General features: G+C 37.2%; 1 long non-coding RNA gene across 1 annotated transcript; it reads left to right on the forward strand.

Annotated features, from left to right (window-relative positions):
* The first annotated feature begins 22,737 nt into the window (after window positions 1-22,737).
* LOC133828799 (uncharacterized) lies at window positions 22,738-23,797 on the forward strand. Its single transcript, XR_009891323.1, has 2 exons — window positions 22,738-22,802; window positions 23,566-23,797. It is a non-coding gene; the product is annotated as an uncharacterized LOC133828799 (long non-coding RNA).
* The last annotated feature ends 1,103 nt before the right edge of the window (window positions 23,798-24,900 follow it).

Here is a 24,900-nt window from a genome sequence, read left to right on the forward strand (position 1 = left end):
TAAGGAGGCTCTTTTAAATACTAACCAACTTGATTCTTCGCTGCCAAGTGTTGTTGTGTCTATCTTGCAGGAATTTGAGGATTTGTTTCCTGAGGAAGTACCACATGGTTTACCACCTATTCGAGGGATAGAACATCAAATTGATTTTGTTCCAGGTGCTTCAATCCCAAACCGACCAGCATACAGAAGTAATCCTGATGAAACAAAGGAATTGCAAAGGCAAGTTGAAGAATTGATGGAGAAAGGGCATGTGAGAGAAAGCATGAGCCCTTGTGCTGTTCCAGTGATTCTAGTTCCCAAGAAGGATGGGACATGGAGGATGTGTGTTGACTGTCGAGCTATCAACAATATAACGGTAAAATATCGACATCCCATTCCTCGTTTAGATGACATGTTAGATGAATTGCATGGTTCTTGTTTGTTTTCCAAGATCGATCTAAAAAGTGGGTATCATCAGATACGTATGAAAGAAGGAGATGAGTGGAAAACTGCTTTTAAAACTAAACATGGATTGTATGAGTGGTTAGTCATGCCTTTTGGGTTAACTAATGCACCTAGCACTTTCATGCGCTTAATGAATCATGTATTGCGTGCTTTCATTGGAAAATTTGTGGTTGTGTATTTTGATGATATTCTTATTTATAGTAAGAATTTGCATGACCATGTTTTGCATTTGCATTCTGTTTTGGATGTTCTTAGGAAACAGAATTTATATGCTAACCTCAGTAAGTGTACCTTCTGCACCAATAAGCTTGTTTTCCTAGGCTTTGTTGTAAGTGCTACAGGTATTCAGGTGGATGAAGAAAAGATCAAAGCCATCCAAGAGTGGCCGAGCCCAACAACAATAGGTAATGTTAGAAGTTTTCATGGACTTGCTAGCTTCTACAGGAGGTTTGTGAAAAATTTTAGCACCATCGCCGCACCACTTACAGAAGTTATCAAAAAGAATGTGCCATTTAAATGGGGTGAAGCTCAAGAGGAGGCATTTCAGCTACTAAAATACAAGCTTACTCATGCTCCTTTACTTGCTTTGCCTAACTTTTCTAACACTTTTGAAGTTGAATGTGATGCTTCTGGAATAGGTATTGGCGCTGTTCTTATGCAGGATGGGAGACCGCTTGCATACTTTAGCGAAAAGCTAAGTGGGGCTGCCCTCAATTACCCCACCTATGACAAAGAATTGTATGCACTAGTGCGAGCTTTAGAAACATGGCAGCACTATTTGTGGCCAAAGGAGTTTGTGATTCGCACAAATCATGAATCCTTGAAACATTTGAAAGGCCAACACAATCTCAACAAGAGACATGCACGATGGGTTGAGTTCATTGAGACATTTCCTTATGTCATTCGGTATAAACAAGGTAAGGACAATGTGGTTGCTGATGCCCTTTCTCGCAGGTATGCCTTAATCTCTACTCTTGATGCTAAGTTACTTGGTTTTGAACACATTAAGGAGCTTTATCCTGTTGACCATGACTTTGGGGAGATTTATGGTGTTTGTGAAAAATCTGCTGAGGGAAAATTTTATAGGCATGAGGGTTTCTTGTTTAGGGAGCATAGATTGTGTGTACCTAATTGTTCTTTAAGAGACTTGTTAGTTTGGGAATCCCACGGGGGAGGGTTGATGGGAAATTTTGGAGTTTCTAAGACCTTAGTTATGTTACAAGAGCACTTCTTTTGGCCCCACATGAAACGAGATGTTGAACGAATTTGTGGTAGGTGTGTCACTTGTAGGCAATCTAAATCGAGAGTTCAACCAAATGGCCTTTACACACCCCTACCTATTCCTAGTTCACCATGGGTTGATATTTCGATGGATTTTGTGTTGGGTTTACCTAGAAGTAAGCGTGGGAGGGATTCAATCTTTGTGGTGGTAGACCGATTTTCTAAGATGGCTCATTTTATCCCCTGTCATAAAATTGATGATGCTTCTAACGTTGCAGATTTGTTCTTTAGGGAGATTGTGAGATTACATGGTATGCCTAGGACAATTGTATCAAATAGGGATGCTAAATTCTTAAGCTACTTTTGGAAAACATTGTGGGGTAAACTTGGGACAAAACTATCGTTTTCTACTACTTGTCATCCTCAAACCGATGGTCAAACAGAAGTAGTTAATAGGAATTTATCCACCTTGTTGAGGGCTATCATAAGTAAAAATATTAAGACATGGGAAGATTGTTTACCACATGTTGAGTTTGCTTATAATCGTTCCATGCATTCTGCTACTAAATTTTCACCATTTGAAATTGTTTATGGTTTTAATCCTCTCACTCCTTTGGATTTATCACCTTTACCTGTTTCTGAGCATTTGAATTTAGATGGAAAAAAGAAGGCAGAATTTGTGAAGCAAATCCATGAGAGGGCACGACTCAACATAGAGAGAAGGACTGAACAGTACATTAAGCAAGCTAACAAGGGTCGTCATAAGCAGGTTTTTGAGCCCGGTGATTGGGTATGGTTACACATGAGGAAAGAACGATTCCCAGCACAAAGACGTTCCAAATTGCTACCTCGAGGAGATGGTCCATTTCAAGTACTTGAAATGATCAATGACAATGCCTACCAACTCGATTTACCTGGTGAGTATACTGTTAGTGCTACTTTTAATGTTTCTGATTTGAGTCCTTTTGATGCAGGTGACGATTTGAGGTCAAATCCTTCTCAAGAGAGGGGGAATGATGAGGACACCAAGACTAAAGATCCAAGTCAAGTTCCAGTTGGTCCGGTGACGAGGGCACGAGCCAAGAGATTCAAAGAAGAACTTAACAGCCTAGTTCACAGAGTCCTAAAACAAGAGGAGACCGTGGTCAACACTGAAGGAGAACAAAGACTTGTCCTACTCATCAAAGTAGACTTAGTTTAGGAGCTTGATGAGTCTTATTGTATTTTGTCATCTTGTATTTTTTTATTTAGTCTTTGTTTATTTTGTGAAAAGTCAAACACTTGACTTGTGTGAGTCCAAGAGTCCTTTTGTCTTTAATTTTCGGTTTTCATTAGGAAGACAAAAGGCTTGTTTTTAAATTTTGGTTTTGCTTTAGGAAGACAAAAGGGCTTGTCTTGATGTATTTTTCGCCTATATTAGGCCTTGAAAACATTTGGAAAAATCAGATTATGTGGAATGAAAATTGTGAGTGTTTTTCTTCTTGAGTTCTTGAAGAAACTTTTGAACTTATCAAGGGGTTCCTTGTGGCGTTCAACCTGACTTATCAAACGGATTCCCATCCCCGTTTGTGGCGTCTTCCTTATACCAAGGTTCGTGCTTGGTTAAGCATTGGGTCGCGGTTCTTCATCCCCAATTTCGTGTGTTCTTGGTGGCTGTGCCATATTTGGTGTCGGGTTTCATCACAGTATTGGTGTGGTTCGTATCAGATATCTTATCGGTGAAGGAGGATGTCTGACCGGGGATGCAATCCTCATTCTGTCAGGGCGGATCAGGTTAGGTAGGGGCCTTTCGGCCCTGCCAACTTGCAGGCCCTGCACCTAGTGATCTAAGTGGGGCGCAGGACGGCTGGTCGAGACGGGTTGATGCTGTGGGCCCTCCCCGGATCTCCTTCTAGAATTCCCTCGAGCCCTCCTGGGTGCGCTCGAGGCTGGCAGTGAGCTGGGAGTTGAAGTTCGGACCGAGAGGCTATACTGTTGCTCGGCCTTGGGTATTTCTTCGAAAGCTGCCTCTCGGCAGTGCGATGAGGGAGTAGAGTTGGATGTCGGAGGTCTGGCCGAGCGGCTAGGCCTGGACCGATTACCCCAGCGGGACTTGTGAGTCTCACCTTGCCTCTTTCCGACGTTAACGTCGGTTGTAAGAGGGGGTAGTCGGGCCAACACCTCCTTAGTCTGCTGATTAGCTTTCGCCAGCTGACTCCTCAGCTGAGCATTCTCCATCTCTACTGCCGTGTAAAAGTCCGGGTTTGGATTAGGTGGCCGGGGTGCCGAACTTCCAGTGTCATCCTGGCCTATTGGCTGCTTGCCCAGCCGCTGCTGAACTTCAAGGTTTTGCTCACTGGAGATGGAGGCATGATGGGCCTCCTGCCCATCATGCTGGTCCGCCTCGTTACCATGTCTTGATCAAGTGATCACCATGGTTGGATATTTGCGGTAGCACCAATCTAACAAGCTCTCAATGAAAGCACCAAACTGTTGATGCGGTTCTTCGCCAACAGGTAATTAAGAAAATAAGAGAAAGGGATTAGTGCTGAGTGATGAACCAAAACAGATGAATGATCTTAATATGAACTGAAGATACGACTACGTTTTTAGGTGGTTCAAAGGTTAAAATCCTTCTACTCCATCAGCCAATATTATTGCTATATTTTTGGTATTCTTTACAGGGTATTTCGTTACACAATAGAATCCAACCCTTTGCAACCCCCAGGGTCTCCATATTTATAGGAGAGGGCACCTGGGAGTTGGTAAGGGGGGTCATCCTGTGACCTTCTTACCCATCATGTCACTTCTGTGACATTCATGATTAATTCCTAAAACCTGACAAATGAAGTGTGGTCTAATCAATAGGTAAGGGGGATAATGGGCTGCATGGCCCAACCCAGTCGTGGGTGCCTGAACACGCACATTCATGCTGCGTGTCCGAGAATTCAGGGATATATCATACACGTGATGTCTGATATATGCATGTTTACATTGCGTGGTTGACTTTATAGGGGGTCCCAGCTTCCAACTCCAGTTCGTGCCTCGGGCTGGATGCCTTCTCAACCCGCGGTCCTCATATCTCTGATTCGGCCCTTAAATAATCTTGATAAACTTTTGGCTACCTCGAGCTAAAGAGGTAGGACCTGACAACAGCAACTCCGACCACGTGGTATCTGTGTGGGTGATATAATTATGCCATATCTCAGCACTCTAATAGCCCGTGGAAAATTAGGGCGTACATGTAGCTATTTAGAGCATTGCAAATTTTCAAAAAATCTGAATAATTTACAGTGCCAAAAATAGAGTTCAAACATGCTACTTTTCACTTGCATAAAATATAACAATTACATGTGCAACAAACTATTTGAACTTTGTTTTCAGCACTATAAATTATTCAGAATTTTCTGAAAATTTGCAAAATACTTTAAATAACTACAATATACATGATCATAAAAAAAAATTGCGCCAAAAATCATCCAGGTATCAAAAATAGGAGGGGTTGTACTGGTACACCAAAAAATAGGATGTGTATTGTAGAATTTCCCTATATATATACACATTACTAACTTGACTAAAAATCAAGAGGTGCTTCGGCCCTAATTACTCTTAATCTGACTACATATAAGTTTTTCCAAGAAAATTTATTTGCCTACTTTTGATAAAGTTTTATGGTTGGATCTCATCTGATTTTGTTTTGTAGGTCGTCAATATTATGTTATGATGTATTTTGTAGGTTTATTGAGTTTTTCTCTAATGCTAATCTTGTTTTGGGTTTCAAGAATAGTTCTTAATCACCCTTAATCATTTGAAAGATCCTTGGATATTTGTCATTGCTTGCAGTAAATTGTCAAAACTCCTACTTATAAAAAATTATGTTCTTATACACCATAGACAAGGAGGCTTATTTTCTATGGGACCTCATAAGATTTTTTGTAAAAGAACCTTTAATAGAATATATTTTTTTGGAGTTTTTTTTACCTTGTGGTTGATGTAGTGAGAATATTCCGTAATAGTATGAGGTGTCTTTATTCTAGAATAGTCTAATTTGTTAGTTATTCTTTTATGTGTTTTATTTTATTATTTCTATTATGATGTCATCTATGTGAGGGTTCTATAAATACCCCACTTATTATATTGTAAAGGAACTTTTGGAATTGATATTTGAAATAGAGTTTTGAGATTTGGGGTTTTTTCCATGTTTACCATGGATTTGGCATGAGCTTTGCTCAACCATCCAATATGTTGCATCATTTGGTATTCAGAGCCTCAGTTCTTTCCCAAGAGGTACGATAGCCATGGATGGCATTTGGAGTCACTTTGATGTCGAAGAACATGAAGCGGAAGCCTTTTGGATGAATCAAAAACTTCAATGGATACAAAAGAGAGATTTAGCTCACTATCGATCTGAGCGAGTTAGAGATTCAAGCAACGGAGAATGGAGATTTCAAAGGTAGAGTGCTCACCAAAGATCGACGTGTCTCCACCCTCATCTCCAAGGTACTATTAATCATCACCAACATCTCCACCACCAACATCTTCCCCATCATAGCACTATGACCACCATATCTCAAACACAAACAACCCACCACCACCAAGTTATAACTCACTCCCACCACCATCTTCACCTCCATTTTCAATATCTTCATCATTTTCTTCTTAGTGCCACCATCAAACCCAACATCTTTCAACCTCACACCCACCACCCTCACTTGGATACCGTAGCCCACCATCCCACTCATACTCATCCTCAGCTCATTCTCGGTACTCTCATCCTACCAGCCATATATTGCAACCACCACCACCCCAATACCGTGACCACCATGTCACACTATTGTGACCAAACCCTTCAAACCACAACAACCACCCCGTGATACCCATTGCATGCACACAGCCAACACATATTTCACAAAGCAATTCTATAACAGGCAAGTTACGAGCTCGACGTTCTATGGTGAACAATCACATCTATGTCTTATTAAGAAATATGTCCTCTGGCTTTGACAAGAATTGCAGCCGCAAGAACACTCCTGTGGTGGCGCCGACGCTTTGCTTCAGCCACACTCTAAATGTCGACCATGACAAAAACAACAAGATTACTTCTACAAAGACAACGAAATTCGCAACTAATAACAACGTGGTTGACAATGGAGATGGTCATGATGCCTTCATCATGGTGTCGGCATGTACCGAGAAACTTGGCAAGAAGATAATAGCATCTTTGTTTGCTAGCAGTGAGTGTTTCAACTCTAGGAAGAATGATATGGATAACTGGTCTTTGTGCATAAAAAAATGTCTGACAACTAGATCCAAGGTGGAAGAGGAGAACATGGATGACCTTCCTATTGAATTAGCGGCACATTATAGAGACGAGCTTAGGACATCTAACCCATGCACCAAACATACCCAATTTCACCCATTCACCAACAAGGCCCATTTTGACAATATGGCCCATGCTTTATTGATAGCTCAAGTAGAAGATGGACCGATTTCTAGTGACAAAGTTGTACGACCTTCAACAATACCGCAATTGTAGGCAAGGAGAAAGATTGGTATTGGAAAATGGCAATGATTATGAGTTTCTAAGCTAAGTCAAAAACTTGAAATTGATGAATGTGAGATCCAAAGAGTTGCTAAATTTCTTAGCGGGTTAAAAGAAGAATTTCATAATAAGATCTACTTTCTCTCTTTGTGTAATTTATGTGAGACTATTGCCTTGGCCATCAAAATTGACTTTGATTTTTTGATTGAAAAAGAAGACCTTCAAGATGCATGTATGGAAGCAAAGAAAGAATTGTTTGATGCTACTTTTGTCCATGTAGAGTTGGTAATCGTGGTATTAATTTTGGAGGCTTCAAGACTATAATGGAAAGACGACGACAATGGTGGATAGCTTGGCATTTCTTCTCATTTTGTTTGGTTATTACTTTGGTTCCATTGTGGCTTTGGGATGAGCTTCAAAAGGACTTCTCGGTTGGAGTTTATCATTCTCACAAAACTCGAGGTCGAGTTCTTTCATAGAGAATGTGAATGATGTAGTGAGAATAATCTAATTTGTTAGTTATTTCTTTTATGTGTTTTATTTTATTATTTCTATTATGATGTCATATATGTGAGGGTTCTATAAATACCCACTTGTTTTATTGTAATTGAACTTTTGGAATTGATATTTGAAATAAAGTTTTGAGAGGGGAAATTTCATTATTTATGTATAATAGTGTCTATTATTACAAAAAAAAATAGCACCACTATTAACTATTTCATTTTGATGCTAAACATACCTCATCTATCCAAAATACCCCTCCCATTTTTCTACCCAAAAAAATTGAAACTATCATTTCTCTCTCTACACTCTCGGTCTCTCTCTCTCTCTCTCTCTGAAACCTAACAAAAACCCCCAAAATCCCGAAGAGCCCAAACCCCCGTCGAGCCCAACCCCGCCGATCCCCAAACCCTGTCAAGCCCCATACCCCGTCGATCCCCAGCCTCTGTCAAGAGCATCTTAGGCGACCCATGGCCACACAATCCTTTGGAACCCGATGGCCCACGGACGAACTCTAAACCCCAATCAAATGAAAGGTTAGATCTCGAATACCCACTCCATATTTAATCGAAAAACAAGTCATTCTTTGGAATATGGGCTCTATGATCTGTGGAAGGGAATGGGTTCGTCGACACTGTGAAAAAAAAATTCTGGGTTCATACCAGTTACTCAATTCTTTATATCCTCATTTATGTTGTTTGCCAGGTAGCTAGTGCCATCAGTAGCATATTTGTTCTTGATTAGATGCCCAATGACCCAAGGTGTTGCTTGACGGAAGTCTTTCTATCGCAATTCTAGTGAGCAAGTACGTACACTATTATAAATAGTGATCTCAAACATCTCCAATCACGCTACTTTTTCCCCCTTATTCTCCAACCACAATCAGGATCATTGCAATAATATACAACACATCAGTACCAGACTGTAATGACCCAACTACTCTAGACTTTGGATCATTAACGAAAACTATACATAGACCCTAATCTTTAATAGAACTTACAAGTGAAAAAGATCATACTTTATTAAAAACTTGTAAAAACCAATGTTAAAACTTACATAACTCAAAGCAGGATGTGGGATCCCATTGTTTTAAAAAGAAAACATATCTTACTTGAAATGAAAAGAGATTACATAAATAGATGCGGAAAAATACACATAAACCATAAATAAAAGACTACATCCTCGACATCGAACTCTCGACTCCTTGAATCCATTCATCGCCGATACACATTCTCCCAAGCATCCACGAATCTTTCCCGCCACTATAGCTATTTTCCTACACATATAAACAAAAAGGAATGAGCCTAATGCCCAGCAAGGAAAATCTACCACATAGTTCATATACATAAATTTCATATGAAACATAAAAAAAAACATAACATAACACTTATATCATACACATACTTTAATGGCCATTATTACTTGGGATCCCATAGACCAAACAAGTCATATGCCCATTAGATTAGTGGGGTCCTACTAGCTAAGTAGGTCATATGCCCATAATCTATTTGGGGTCTAGTTAGTCATTGGGTCATATGCCCAAGCCTACATACATACATATCATAACACATTTCATATCATAAAAACATAAGATAACACATATAAAACATATAACATATGAATTCTATCCTATTTTCCTTACCAAAAATACTGGGATAAGAGGACAGAGTTGGGACTTTGGAACACTCCTAAGAACCATTTGAAAAAGAGTGAGTATAGTGAAGAAGAGAAATGAAAGGAATGGAAGGACTAAACCATTGAGAAAATACTTACCAAAAACTTATGTGCAAGTTCTTAGATTTCCTAACCAAAATAAGAATAAGGTTAGAAGGCTGGTAAAAGATTATGAGAACTTAAAGAAAATAATACCAATGAACTAGAGTGTGGAAATACCTTGAAGACTTGAAAGACCAATCTAAACCTCGAATCGAAATACTATGAAACCTTACTTCCCCAAGTGTTTGATAAGCTTATGATGATCAAGCTTATGATTTCCCCACCCAAGTGTTTACACTCTCACACTCACCTAGCAACTTGCATCCTCTGAACTTAGAGTAAAAGGTGAATAATGGCTGGGTACTAGGTCCTATTTATAGAGTTTAGGAATGAAAGGATCTTAATTTTACTTGAATAAAAATAATGGCTTTTTAGATGAAAATAATTTGAATTATTGTTCAGCAGAGGCTGAAGACTCGTTCAAAAAGGTGCTGGACTTAACAAGAGGTTGAAGGGCTGAATGGAAAACGATTTCAAAACTTTTCAAAATATGTTGAAGGAGGCGATATATCGCCCCCTATAGGCGATATATCGCCTGGACCATTATGCCCTAGGCAAACGTGCATCGTTTCGTGTTTTCCGTATCTACGTGCTGCGATATATCGCCCCCTATAGCTGCGATATATCGGCATTCGCTGATTATTTAAACACGAAATTACACATTTTTAGCTTAATTCAAATTGAGTAAACAGCCTTGACTAAGCCCTCAAACGTATTCAAAGTTGCTGACTGACCTTAGAGCATTCAAACTTTACCCTTATTAATTTTAATCCTCAAAATACTTAATCCTTAATCACCCATACATAACATGTGCTAAAAATCCTATTGGTTCTTATCTAAACCTTATAGTATAATAAATATTATCCTCAATATCAGCCATATTAATCAAACCTTAGGTTAACATTAATATTCTTAAACTATAGGTTAAACTTAGAAAATCTACAAGTACTACTATGAGTGTCCAAATAAATCCCGATCTGAACCAAAAATCCACAGTTGTAAAGATAATATTATTAATACTATAATACTACTATCTAACTAGCTAAGTAAAGTTTTTGGACTCTACACAGACTTCTTAACCACAAACTCAAAATTATTCTTCATTGCGAAGAGAGTCGCTTTGGTTTTCAATTTCATCTTGCTCTCGAAAGTCTTCCCAAGGTGTAGTTCTACCAATGGTACACCGGATGAGGGTGTTTCAGATCGACTAGAAGCCATGATATCTTCTTTGATAAACATGTGAGCACTCCATCTTCTATGATCTTCTGTTGAACATATTGGAACGTTCCCTATATTGTTATATTCTGTTCCACCAGGACGACTAGAGCTGGTGCCAAGCGTTCGACGTCCTTGACTTGGCTGGTTCGCCCGTGCAATAGGATGTATTGGCTGTTCTTGTACTTGTTCGACTTGCAAATCATCTGACATGTCAACAGGCATTTCTGCACTATTATATGCCTCTGAATCATATCCTGAGTCCTCATTATGTTCAGCTACTAGATCGTCATTCACATAGGGGTCGTATTCATACTGGTTGTCCCTCAGTTCACCAATTGGACCTCCTAAAGTATTGGCTGCTCCCTCAGGTTCGGGAGTGGAATATGGATCTACAATGACAATCTTCTTAGCAAGAGTGACACACAAGGCTAACCTTTCGTTAGATGTTACTCCTAAGAATGCACGGACACCAAGATCAATTTCAACTTGAACGGGTGTAAACGGTTGGTCGCCACATGTGTAAGGAACCTCCAATTTCAACCCACACATTTTTTTATCAACTTTAATTTCATTGTGCAATATGTCAAGAAGTTGCAAGTATGTTACAGTATCCTCCATCGGTATCACCATGCATTGAGGGTCCTTAAAAATCCACTTATTCCTCCATTGTAGGATACAAAAAAGTAGACAATGGAATCTATGTTGGAAAAAAAACATAGAAACTGTTAAAAAGAAACTGTCGAATTTTCACAAAGTCATAAAAAAAATATTATTATCGAGCTTCAATCTAACTCTATCGAGTTACCATCGAGCTCTTATCGAGCTAAAAGTTCTTAAACCGAACATAAACCTAACCAAAACCTTCATCGAACCCCTATCGAGCACATATCGAGAAAACAACTACACCAAATATTCTAGGGTCCAATCGAACCCTTATCGAGTTGTCATCAAGCACAATCGAGCAACAAAGCCTAAAACTTTTGAGCTATAATCGAACTATATCGAGCAGCATCGAGCTCATAAAAGAACCTTCTTCTACATACCATCGAACCCCTATCGAACCGTTATCAATCTTCTATCAAGCAAAAAAGTTGCAGAAAACCCAGAAAAATGAAAATCGTAGAATCTCTCCAAAAAAGTAAAAAAACACATCAATATAGGCTCATATCTGTTCGAAATAGCCAAAAAAAAATGTAAACAAACAATACCCAACACATAAAATGAACAATCTTCTTACCCATGGTTTTTCTCCTCCAAAAACCCTCAAAATGGATGTTGCATTTGATATTGGCGACTTCACAGAGACAATGGAGATGGCAAACAACGATTTCGGGAAGAAAATCATACAAATATATGGGTTTTAGGGAGGATTTCGTGAGAATGAGAGAGAGAGGGAGATTTCCCTTACTTGAAAAGATTAATCTATGAGAGGAATGTTTAGCATTAAATTGAAAAAATTAATAGTGCTAGGATTTTTTTAGTAATATTAGGCACTATTAAGTATGAATAGTGAAATTTCCCTTTGAAAGTCTCATATTTTGAGGTTTTCCCCATGTTTACCATAAATTTGGCATGAGCTTTGCTCAACCATCCAATCCGCTGCATGCTTGGAATACTTATGTCGGTAATCTTATTTGAAAGTTTTGATTTTGCTCTCTAAACACTTCAGATCAAGAGACTATGTCCACTTAAGTTAATGGAAATTATATTTTTTTTTCTTTTTTGGTAAATCAGATCCGTGTATTGCCCAACAATCAAATAAATTACAACCTATACAGAACCAAACAAACAGGCCTGAAAAGATCTATTACAAGTTTTCAAACCAGTCTCTATCTATCAAATTTACTTTCTTTGGCATTACACCTTGTATTCTATTTTTCACATCACTTTGAATTCTTTTTGTGAGAACTAACACCGTACTAACCCTCTGATTCCATATTGCAACATTCCGGCAATGCCAGATTTGGTAAACTGTAGCTGCAAGAGCTGCTGCCAGAACCTGCTTCCTAAAAGGAGAGAGCTTTGCTCTAGCAATCCATCTTAACAATTTTGGAATTGTTGTTGTAGACACCTTCCAGTCTAGCCATTCTTTTATTCTAAGGAAGCTGAGATTACTTAAATTACAGTCAAAGAATAAATGATCTCTAGTTTCCTTACTCATTCCACACATTACACATTGGTCATCGTGGGCTATCTTGAACCGGTGAAGCCTCTCTTTCACCTGTAATCGATTGAGGACCGAAAGCCATAGAATAAATCTATGCTTCGGAATGGAAAGTCTATTCCACACCTCCATTCTCCAATGGACTTTCGAATGAGATGAGCAAAGGAGAGTGTACCCTTCTTTAATTTTTTAATTACCCAAAGAGATCAATTGGAGCAAGTTGAGTTGCTTGTATGCTTCTTTTACCCGAAAAATCTGACGCCAGTACCAGCTACTGGAACTTGGGGCCGTATAGGCCCACCAATCCCCATCACTTAAGTAGACCGCATGTACCCATTGTACCCAAAGTGTATCTTGTTTCGAGGCCACTGCCCAAACGTACTTGCCAATAGCTGCCTCATTCCACTTGGTAATCCGCCTGAATCCCAAGCCCCCTTCACTCTTAGGACGACACATATCATCCCAAGCTACTTGACCCATACTGGTTGAGTCAACCATCCCTTTCCATAAGTAGTTCCTACATATTATATTAACTCTATGTAAGATCTTCTTAGGAATGATCATGATTTGCGCCCAATAAGAATGGATAGCCATAAGAACTGAGTTCACCAAAGTAGCCCTTCCAGCATAAGAAAGGTTCCTTGAACTCCAAACTCGAATTCGTTGAACCATCCTTTCAAGAATCACCTCACATTCCGCAGCTGGAATTTTCTTTGCACAGACAGGAATACCCAAGTAAGTAAAGGGAAGAGAACTTCTCTGAAAGCCTAATACTTGGATCACTCGCTGTACTTCAGAATCATTCATGTTAGCACAATAGATTGAGGTTTTTTCCACACTAGGCTGTAAGCCTGAAGATTGAGAAAAGAGCTTCAAACCTTGGAGCAGGCGGTAAATGGATTTGAAATCACCATGACAAAAAAGAAGGACGTCATCTGCAAAGCATAAGTGATTTAGCTGGAGTTTCTCACATCTGTCATGGAACTTAAAATCCTCTTTCTTGCCAATTTTCATGAGAATTCGAGATAAATATTCCATTCCAAGCACAAATAGCAGGGGTGACATTGGGTCTCCTTGTCTCAAGCCTCTTTTAGCTTCAAAAAAGCCATGTAGAGAACCATTAAACATTAGGCTGAACCTGGGAGTTCTCACACATATCATAACCAACTGAATAAAATCACTCAGAAAGCCAAATGCTTTTAACATTTCTTCAATAAAATCCCATTCTATAGTGTCGTACGCCTTCCTCAAATCTAGTTTAATCATGCATTTCGGTTTGCCTTTCCCTCTCCCATAATGCCTCACCAAATCTTGACAAACCATGATGTTGTATGCAATGTATCGACCTTGGACAAACCCACTTTGATTATGGGCAACTATGTCTGGCAGAACCTTCCTCAGGCGAGAACAGATCAATTTTGTGGCGATCTTGTAAATAACATTACAACAGGCAATGGGTCTAAACTCCATAACTGACCGAGGGCATTTATTCTTGGGAATTAAGGTCAAAGTAGTGGAGTTTATTTCTTTGAGAAGCTTACCTGTGTGTAGAAGAGACTGCACCGCTCTGCACACATCATCCCCTACCATTTCCCAATTGTCTTGGAAAAAGAAGTTGTTGTAACCATCCGTGCCTGGCGATTTGTTTCCTAGAATCGCAAAGGTGGCATTTTTAACATCTTCATCTGTATACGGGTGCTGTAGTAATCTTTTGTGAGTTTCGTTAATCAGAGGCCCTTGTTTAATCACCCCTAACATCACACTTTTCCTGTGAGCCATGGCTGTTCCCAAGAGATCTTCAAAAAAACTCAAGAAAGATACTGTGATTTGATGGGGCTCGTGTACCTGGCAACCTTCTTTATCCTCTATGGCATAAACTCGGCTTGTAGTTCTTCGGGCTCTAATACTCGCATGGAACATAGAGGTATTCTCATCCCCATCCTTAAGCCAATGCAATTTAGCTTTTTGTCGAAGGAAGGAAATGAGATTTGACCAAGCTTCTTCATACCTCTCCCTAGCCTCCTTTTCTTGGATGATAAGCTCCCTATCCCGCGGATTATTTTGAAGTTCCGACTGAAGGGAATGGAGCTCCTGTAGCTTACAAGAAACATCCACATTAATATCACATGTTTCTACCTTATTTAAGTCTTTCAACTTTCCTTTAAACTTCCTCAGTTTCTGAACTAGTTGAAACATAGGAGCACCATAAACTTGTTCCTGCCATACCTCGCGAAGTTTCTCTAAAAAACCAGGAGCCTTTTGCCACATTCGGAAATACCGAAAAGGTTTCCTTCCTGACCTCACTTCTGGGTAGACCTGTAAGAGGGCTGGACAGTGATCAAAACTACCTTCATTCATGAAAGTCACCTCTGCATTCTGGTATCTATCCAACCATGCTTGATTCCCCATTACTCTATCTATCTTAGAGTACACTCTCGTTTCAGGGCCTTGTTTATTGTTCCAAGTAAAGAACGTGCCTGAGAACTTGACATCTTCCATTTGGCAATAATCCATACACTCTTTAAACGCCCCTGAGCAATGATGAGTCTTGCCACTCCCTATTCTTTCCTCGACACTCAAAATATCATTAAAATCCCCTAGCAAAAGCCACGGGTTCCTCACTGTTGTAGCAACTTCTTTCAAGTCAGCCCATAACATATTCCTACCAATTTCCTCATTGAAAGCATACACAAATGTAACCAGAAATCTTTTCTTGTTACTAACCATGATAACTTCCAAATGCATCAGTTGACTAGTACAATGCAAAATATTAACCAAGAACATACTCGGATTCCAACTAACAAGTATTCTCCCACCTTTATGCCACGCATTGTTCGAAGTAAAGCACCACCCTGGGAACATATTAAGATATACAGACCCTAAATTCTTGGTCTGCACTCTAGTTTCAAGGAGACCAACTAAACCCACATTCATGGTGTAAATTATTCTTTTCACCTCCTCTTGCTTGTGACGTTTATTGATCCCCCTGACATTCCAACTTAGAATTCTATCCATTCCCAATGGGAGGTCCCCCCCCCCCCCCCCCCCTCCCACTGTATATTATTTTTCCTGTATAGCCTTTAAACTTTCTCCAATTTCCCCTAACACCTGAAAATTGTTTGAAACCGTGGTCTACTCAACTACAGAGGTAATCACTTTCCCTTTCTTCTTAACTGGAATAAAGACTTAAGCATCAATTCCTTTTTCCTTCTCTGGTGCCTGCTCTTTCGCAACATCCTTCTTGACCACCCACATCTTTTTCCCTTCCTCTCGTTTCTCTTCCTTTTTCTCAATTTTCTTCCTACACACCTCAGCAGTATGCCCCATTCCGTGGCAGAAACCACAAGTCACTGGAAGCCATTCATATTTAATTGGTAATATGATATCTTGATCTATCTCATTTGTAAACGAGACCTCCCCTGGAAATTCTTGATGGATCTGAACTTCTACCAAAACTCTAGCAAAATTTAGTCGTTCCTTATTCTTTGTCACACTGTCTAGCTGAATTGGATTACCCAATTGACCCACAATCTTGAATAAGGAACGTTCCCCCCAATATCTAATATCCAATCCCGGAATTTGGATCCATATTGGGACCGACGATACATCCTCTTTTGAGTAATCCTTATAAGGTTCCCATGGTTTCATGATCACTGGTTTCTTATCAAAAAATACGAATCCTCCGTCCAATACTGAATTTTGTTTATCCTCTGTTAAGAATCTAATAAGGAAAACTCCAGGAGAAAGCAGACCAACCTTGTCCACATCCCCTTTCCATATTCTTCGGCAGAAACCGTCTATAACACTCAGAGGTGGGTTTGCCCCTAGAACATAACAAACAATTGATGGTTTCCAGTAATCAATCTCCTCTTTAACATCTTCCAATTCAATTTTAACTCCATTTTTCAGCCTCTTCTGCCCCCCAATATCATTATCCCCAAATCTGTTACTCAAATTTTGTACAATATGCGAAGGGTGTAAAATTGGGGGAGTGGTAACCTTTGCTTCCAGATAACTAGCCACATCTATACAGGTCTCCTGATTGTGTTGTTCCCTCGTCAACAGAGCCCTCGGAGAAGAAGGACTCTGTTTCTCCATGTCCGACTGCAATAGCCTGCTCTGCTCTACGCCAGGGTCTGGTTGAGTTCCCAGATCTAGACCCAGCGCCTCCCCGAAGCCACCTTCCTCATCCATCGAGTCTCCGTCGTCGTCCCTTGCGTCCGAGAAATCAATGGCTGGAATTCCTGTTACCTCATCGACCGATCTGGATTTTTGAACATCAGCCGACGTCGGACCTCGTCTCCTCGCCGCTCGTACAACCGGCGAGATCTCCACCTTCCTTTTGGCCTTCCCTTTCTTCCCCGTTCCTCTTGCCATGGCTCCAGCGCTTGCTGAGAGAAAGCGTTTCGAAGAGAGAGAAAGCATTTTTTTTCAGTTTATAATGGAAATTATATTTAACCTTTAATAAAAAAAATATATTATACCAATACATTTTACAAGTAATGACCTTTTGAAATAAAATTTTAATGCCTTGATAGAGGAACCTCCTATTCATACTACAACTAGCGACTGAGATTAATTTTGTTAATGCTTGAGAAGGACACCCAATCATAATTAATATGCAGAAAGTGATTAATTGTATGTACCGTGAAATGATCATATAAGTGAAAATACATACTGAAAAGTAAGAAAAATAAAGAAAGATCGATGGAGAATGTGATAGTGTATATATCATCATTTGAGGAGTTAGTTTGAGAACAAATTCTTACATGGGCAACTAAGGCCTTCTCGAACAAACACTTGCAATGGTTTCAAATATTATTTACATTACATCATACAAGTTTGTCTATTTTTCCTTTATATTATTTAAATATAATATGTTTTTAATCATTTTTATTCATTCATTGTGCTTAACTTCTGTATAGTCATAAAAATTGTGATCTTAATAATTTGGGGAAGTTTAAATAAGAATTAAACACATTATAATAAATTATAATTTTTCCAGATCCCATGTCAAGTGTCTTACCCCCACGTAGCAATAATTATCTAAATATGTGTTATGTATACATTAAAAAATTTACGAAAACTAAAATATTTATTTAAAGTTATTTGAGATAATGAGTTTTATTTTTTTTTAGATTTGTTATCAAATCTTGCATGTACTTAATAATTCACAACAACATGAATATATTTTTTTTGTTGAAAGTTAAAATATTTCTAACTACAATTTAATTAAGTTATAATCTGTTGATAGTAACAAAATTAGTTTGCTTAGAAACTATATAGATATTTTATAATATAAAAGTCATTTAAAACATATACATATTATTCACGACTATATATACCTCGAATAAAAATTGTTTTTCTAGTAGTACGTACATGTAATATAATTAATTAACGAGAGCTATTTATAACTGTTTTTAGCATGTGGAATATTTAATATGCAACCCACCTTAATTAATTAATAAAACATTATTCATGAAAAGATATTTGACTTTCAACATCATCGACCAGTCTATTAGCTTGTGTAGATAACAAGTGCATGAATGTAGTAAAGTTTTTTGTAGCCTAACTTGGTCATATAACTCATGATTTTTCTTTGTATATATATAAATATACATATATAGATAGATAGATAAAGATATAGATATTAGCTTGAAATAATTAATCTCTCCAAAATGGTAGGCAGAGTTATAATTCATTGTAAAAAACAAAGAAAAGAACCTAATATATCAACATCATGCATGAAAATTAAATGATATATATAAAGACTATACTTTGTCTAGAATATACTGGATAATGCCTGTTCATTTCTTGTGTCAAGATCATCAATCACTTTTTCCTAACATGATTAGTACATAGTGAGACCAATCATTTTAATTAGAAGTGTTGTTATTTGGCACTTTAAGGTGATCAACACCACATGAGGTATCACCTCATAATTGGATTATTAGCTATACCCTATAATATTTATTAAATTCAAATATGTGGAACCTGATATTGAATTGCACTAATAACGATACACCATTTTTTTTGTAGTGTTAAGCAGTACTGATACCCCTTAGGAATTCAATCTTTCAATGAGCTCTTGATTGAATATCAATATATATAGCTAGTAACTTTTTCTTTTAATCTCCATCACATAATGCACTAACTGTATGTAAAATAATAATTAAAAGAATAAACTATTGTTAGCTGAATTTTAGCCACATCTTAGTAAAACAGAAGCAACTCAATGACGAATCCAATTCGATCAGTGGCCCAATTACAGCTAATATATATCTGGTCTGGGCTGACTTATTGTATGATATGAGTACGTAACTCAATTAATAACAGAGAATCACTTGGTCCTAATAACTGGATCGTCTTCAAAACTGACAGTACGTAATAAAAGAAAAATACTTTTTAACTTTTAAAATTAGCTTTAATTCAATATTGGTAGTGTTATATGAAATAGTTAATAATTAAGCTAACTTATTTTACACTTAAGCTAACTATATATTGACTTTGAATTATAGGTCATTTTGTGAACTTATTATTCTCTATTTTTTTCTTAGTTATATATAGTACTGAAAATGTCTATGTTGTATATTTGACACAACACAAAGACATAAACAGATAAGCCAAAAACTTGTAATATATGATAGTTTGATTATTGTTACTTCATCACGCAGAACTAACGAGTGGAACCAATTCAACTATTCAAAACATTTCAAAGTTCAAACCCTAAAATGTAATATGTATATATACATATATATATATATAATTAAGGATCCCTCTTTTTTATAAGTATATATTATATGAAAAGTGTTCTAAGACGTACCATATTATCCGAGTCAAAATTTCTTCAGAGGGCACCAATAATATTATTCTCATAATTTTTTTGACCATGAGCCATGTATCTCAACGTTTTCTCTTCTAATTAAATAGTCAATTTTGCTTATTTTATGTTATATATGTCGGCACATAAATATATATATATGATGATATATTCACCTAGGAAAAGCCCATGTGGCAGAAAGATTGGTTAGGTCCAATCCCAATGGCCAAGGTTTGGAATTTTAATTAGTTGAGAGCATATAAGTGGGAGACAACTTTCATTTTCATGTGCATGAGCTAGCTAGATTAGTGGTCATTACGTAAACCAACTTTGAATAACATTTTGGCATTTTATTGTGAGCACTATGCGCAGTGTTTATATATTCCATCGATCTTTAAAATACACAACACACAATCAATAATATATAAATATATATATATTATTATTTAACATCGGTCCCAACTCATGATTACGAATTTTTTTGGGAAAATTATTATAAAAGCTTTTTTGGTGGACAATTCACACTTTAAAAGAACTTGTTTGATGAGTCAAATGAACTATAGATAATATATAATAAGTATTGGACACTAGAATATTCAAAACAAAAAGTTTGTAACTCTCAATTGTTTGCCTTATGATTTGGTTGGCTTTACTGTATATTGTAACTCTTGAATTAAGTCCGAGCCAATCCAAGTCACTGTCCAAAACTTTAATTATTGTTATACTTTGCTTACTTGGCATACTTTATAAGCATACTCCACTGATAGTTGAACCATGGAGCTATGTCTCTGCTCATTGATCATAGCTCTGAGTAAAGTTAGAGATCTTCCTTCATTATTCATAGAATTTTCACTATTGTAATACACCTTGCTGTGTTTAACAGAAAAATCTGATTTTTTTTTTTCAACTAGTTTTTGCTATTGTCATTGGAGGGCCAAGGCCAACATCAAGATTATCTTTTTCGCTGTGGCATGTGTTTTCTTAATATTCAACCAATGTATATCACTACAAAAATTAGTTTCTGTACCAAGAGCGGCTCTATCGAGAACTATTTTCGTCGATTTTTTTTTTCATTTAAGTTGATATACCGAGAACTTTTGAACTTCTACCGAGAACAAATGTTCTCGATAGAAGTCCTTTATATCAGTCGTCCTCCCCAACAGAGTTCATTTCCTCTAAAACGTAAAAAATCCCCCAAACCCTTTTTCTCTCCGCCCCCAAATCTGTATTCTATGGATTTCCCCAAACAATAATATTGAGAAATCTTCCTCTCCAAAAGAAGATTTTGTTTTCAAGAGGCTCTAATATCAAGGTATATGTATTTATATATATTTCCTTTTATTTTGTATTTAAATCTCTCTAAATGGGTTTTTTTTCTCACTCTACTCCGATTGTATAGTTTTTCTCAGATTTTGAAGCTATATTGTTGAATCGCAGAAGCCCTCACAGGTGTGTACTAATCTAGGATTTTAATTTTTTTTATTTTATAATTTTATAATTTTTTAAAAATTGTTTTAAATCTTTTTTTTTTGTTGTAAAAATGGCATAAATACAGATTGTGAAAGCTCCCTCAAACTCAACTCTTTCTCACCTATGGCTATAGGTTTTGATTTTTTTTATTTATAATTTTTGTAATTTTTTTTAATATTTTTTAGATTTTTTTTTTTTTTGAAAGTGGAAGAAAAAAACTTGTCAAATATATTGTTATTTGTCATATTATATATATATATATATATAATATTTGATTTTGTATTTATAATTGGTAAGATTTATAATTAGAAATAAAAATTAGGTAAAAGTTTAGTTATGTGCAATTTTTAGAATCTTGTGTAGTATTTTAGTGAAATGCATATATATTTTTAGGATTTAGTTATTGTAATTTTTTGTATAAATAATTAATTTATTAGCAATTAGTTTATGTTAGATTAATTAGTGATGAATGTGAGTAATAAAATAGGTTAAATGTTTAAGATGTTAAAAAGCAAGATTGCATGGCATGTTGGATGATATGTTTTAATATATTTGATGATGTAAAATTGTGTTTGGACTGATATGGTTATTTCTGGATATTTTTTATCTTATTTGCAGGTTTTTAAATTTTGGCGTAGATAAAAATATAGTTGTTATGCTGTTGAATTTTTTATAAAATTAAAATATTTGAATTTTTTTTTTTATTATTCAACAAATGGTAAATAAAATATTAAATGTATTAAATTATTATGTAAAATAACTAGATTTGAGAATCATGATTAAATAAAATTAACTTCATAATTAATAATATAAACACTCATTATAAAGTAATGGGTTAAAAAATAATTATAATTTATAATACATAAATAGTTTAAGTAAAAAAAGAAAAGTAGGCCTAAATTAATAAAATAATTTATAATATAATCTTAGTAATTTAATAAGTTTAATAACCACATTAAAAAAATAAAATTAAATAAAAAAATTAATTGAATAATTCAATAAGTTTAATAATCATCTTAGAAAGAGTAATTGGAATAATATTTAACTTACACATATTATAGTGAGATTTTATAAAACAACATAATTGACTAAAATGAGTATAAGATATTATAGAACAATGTTTTATTTTATTTGGTGATAATTCAGTAATACCAAAGATAGGATAGTGTTATTATCACATAGTGATAATTTTTTTATTTATTTAGGATTTCACTAAAAGCCTTAGACCCGTTCAGAGAGGGTGAGTCAGTAAGGACTCTTAAATTTGTCTCTCTCTGAATTGTCCAGTTCGGACAATTTCCAACCCCAAATAAGCTTCCAAAATCGCATTATGCAGCGAAAAGATTGTTGTGTAACCTTGGATTGGGCTATGAGTCAATCCACGTTTGCAAGCATGATTCCAATTATTCGTTGATGTTGGTCCATTGCTACAAATCAGCTTTCAACATTTTGAGTGTGAGAGCTCAAACTTAAGGGCTCGGGATCCATCCTACTATCCAGTTTAGTAGAATTCGACGTCTCAGAGACTAGGACTCGATCTGAAAGCCTTTATTCGCTCATTATTGACGGGATTTTATATTATGGTTGTGACTAGGTTATCGCTAGGGGCTCGGAACCGGGATGGTGCTCAAGTGTCGTTCTTAATATACACTACACTCGGACCTGAGGTAAGAAAACTGCACACAGTCTGCGTTTAGGGTTCGGCCCGATTATAGTATAGGATTGACGTTATATTGAGAATGTTTTATTAAACATATTGAATGCGATGTGTTTACCTATGTTATGTAATAACTGGTTGTGTGTATATTTGATTGGGGAAACTCAGCTTATAAGTTGAGGGTTTATCTATGTAATTTGATGAAAGGCTTGGCTTAATAGTCAAGGGTATAGTCGGTTCTAAGGGACTCGACTAATCAGTTGAAGGTTAAGACTCGACTTATCAGTTGAAGGTTAAGGGACTCGACTTATCAGTCGAAGGTTAAAAACTTGACTTATCAGTCGAAGGTTTAAGACTCAACTTATCAGTCCAAGGTTGAAAGACTCAACTTATTAGTTGAAGGTTAAAGGACTCGGCTTATGCGTCGAGATTTTAAAGGCTCCACTTAGAAATTGAGGGCGATAATAGCGTGTTGAACACTGGCCGATAGGGTTAAGCCAACCCTGAAGCGAGATACACACATGAACGCCTCTAGGGTCATCTAGAATGTTAAGCATCAGACCTGCTTGGCTAGCTCTAAGGCTAGTTATGTGAGAGATGGGCACTAATCCCTAGTGTGACTCTGTAGACACTTATTTGAGTTAATTGCATGCATGAGTGGGATTATTACTGCTGGCATGCTAGTTATGATTCTGCGATCTAATAATGTCCTGCTTATAAGCTTGTTTATGTTTTCTTGCTGAGTCTTGGCTCACGGGTGCTAAATGGTGCAGGTAAAGAAAAGGAAAAGCTGGACCAGCCATGAGTTGGAGAGCCTTAGGGGCAGAGTGTATATATGCGGCCTGCTCATCCGCCACGGCCGAGGCTATCAGTTGGAACTAGGGTTGGACCTTGATTTTGCCGCCTAGGTCGGCTTTTGTATTCATTTTTGGGTTTGTAATCGTTTTAAAATACGATAAGATCCCATGTATAGAAGTTAAACTCTTTTAATGAAATGGTTGACCTTTGACCGAAATTTTTAGTACATAAACTTGTGGTTAGTTTTAATTACACAATTTAAACTCAAATGACTCCTTTAGTGAGTTAAACACTATTTAAACTATACAGTGTAACAGTCCTGGATTAAGGAGGACGTTACATCAATCCTCGGCACTAGATACTTGCTATTGATATTCAGCTTGTTCAACTCCCTGTAGTCAATGCACATTCTCAACGTCCCATCCTTCTTCTTAACAAACAACATAGGCGTGCCCCACGGTGAGAAGTTGGGTCTAATGAATCCCAAATCATGTAACTTTTGTAATTGTACCTACAATTCGTTCAATTCTGCCGAAGCCATTCTGTATGGTGCCCTGGATACTAGTTCTGTCCATTGCGCCAACTCAAGTACAAACTCAATCTCTCAATGCGGTGGCAACCCTAGAAATCCTTTGGAAACACATCTAGGAACTCACAAACCAATCTGGTATCCTCTGGCTCAACTGATACAACCTTGGTGGTATCCACCATGCTAGCTAGGAATCCTATGCAACCTCCTTGCAATAGGTCTCCAACCTTCAGTGCCGAGATCATAAGAATGCGAGGCCCATTCACAATACCCACAAACACAAACGGGTCATCTCCCTCAGGCTCAAAAGTCACCATCCTCCTTTTACAATAAATAGTCGCCCTATACTTGGCCAACCAATCCATACCCAAAATCATATCGAAGTCTTCCATAGCTAACTCAACCAAGTCCACTGAAAACGCCCTACTAATCTTTACTGGTAGAGATCCAATCCACCTCCTAGAAACTACCAACTCCCCATTAGGCAACAAAGTCCCAAACCCCACAGCATATAAATCACAAGGTCTACATAGTCTATCAATCACTTTACTGGATACAAAGGAATGTGTAGCACCAGAATCAATCAACACATTATATATAGAGCCAGCACTAGAAATCTGACCTGTCACCACCAAGGGACTAGCCTGAGCCTCTGACTGGGTTAGTGCAAATACTCAAGCTGGAGTCAGACTATCGCCATTCTTCTGCTTCTCCTTCTTCAGATGTGGGCAATCTTTTCTGAGATGCCCCACTACCCCGCACAAGAAGCATGCCTTAGCGC

The sequence above is a fragment of the Humulus lupulus genome, chromosome 4, assembly GCF_963169125.1.
Source record: "Humulus lupulus chromosome 4, drHumLupu1.1, whole genome shotgun sequence".
Lineage (NCBI taxonomy): Eukaryota > Viridiplantae > Streptophyta > Magnoliopsida > Rosales > Cannabaceae > Humulus > Humulus lupulus.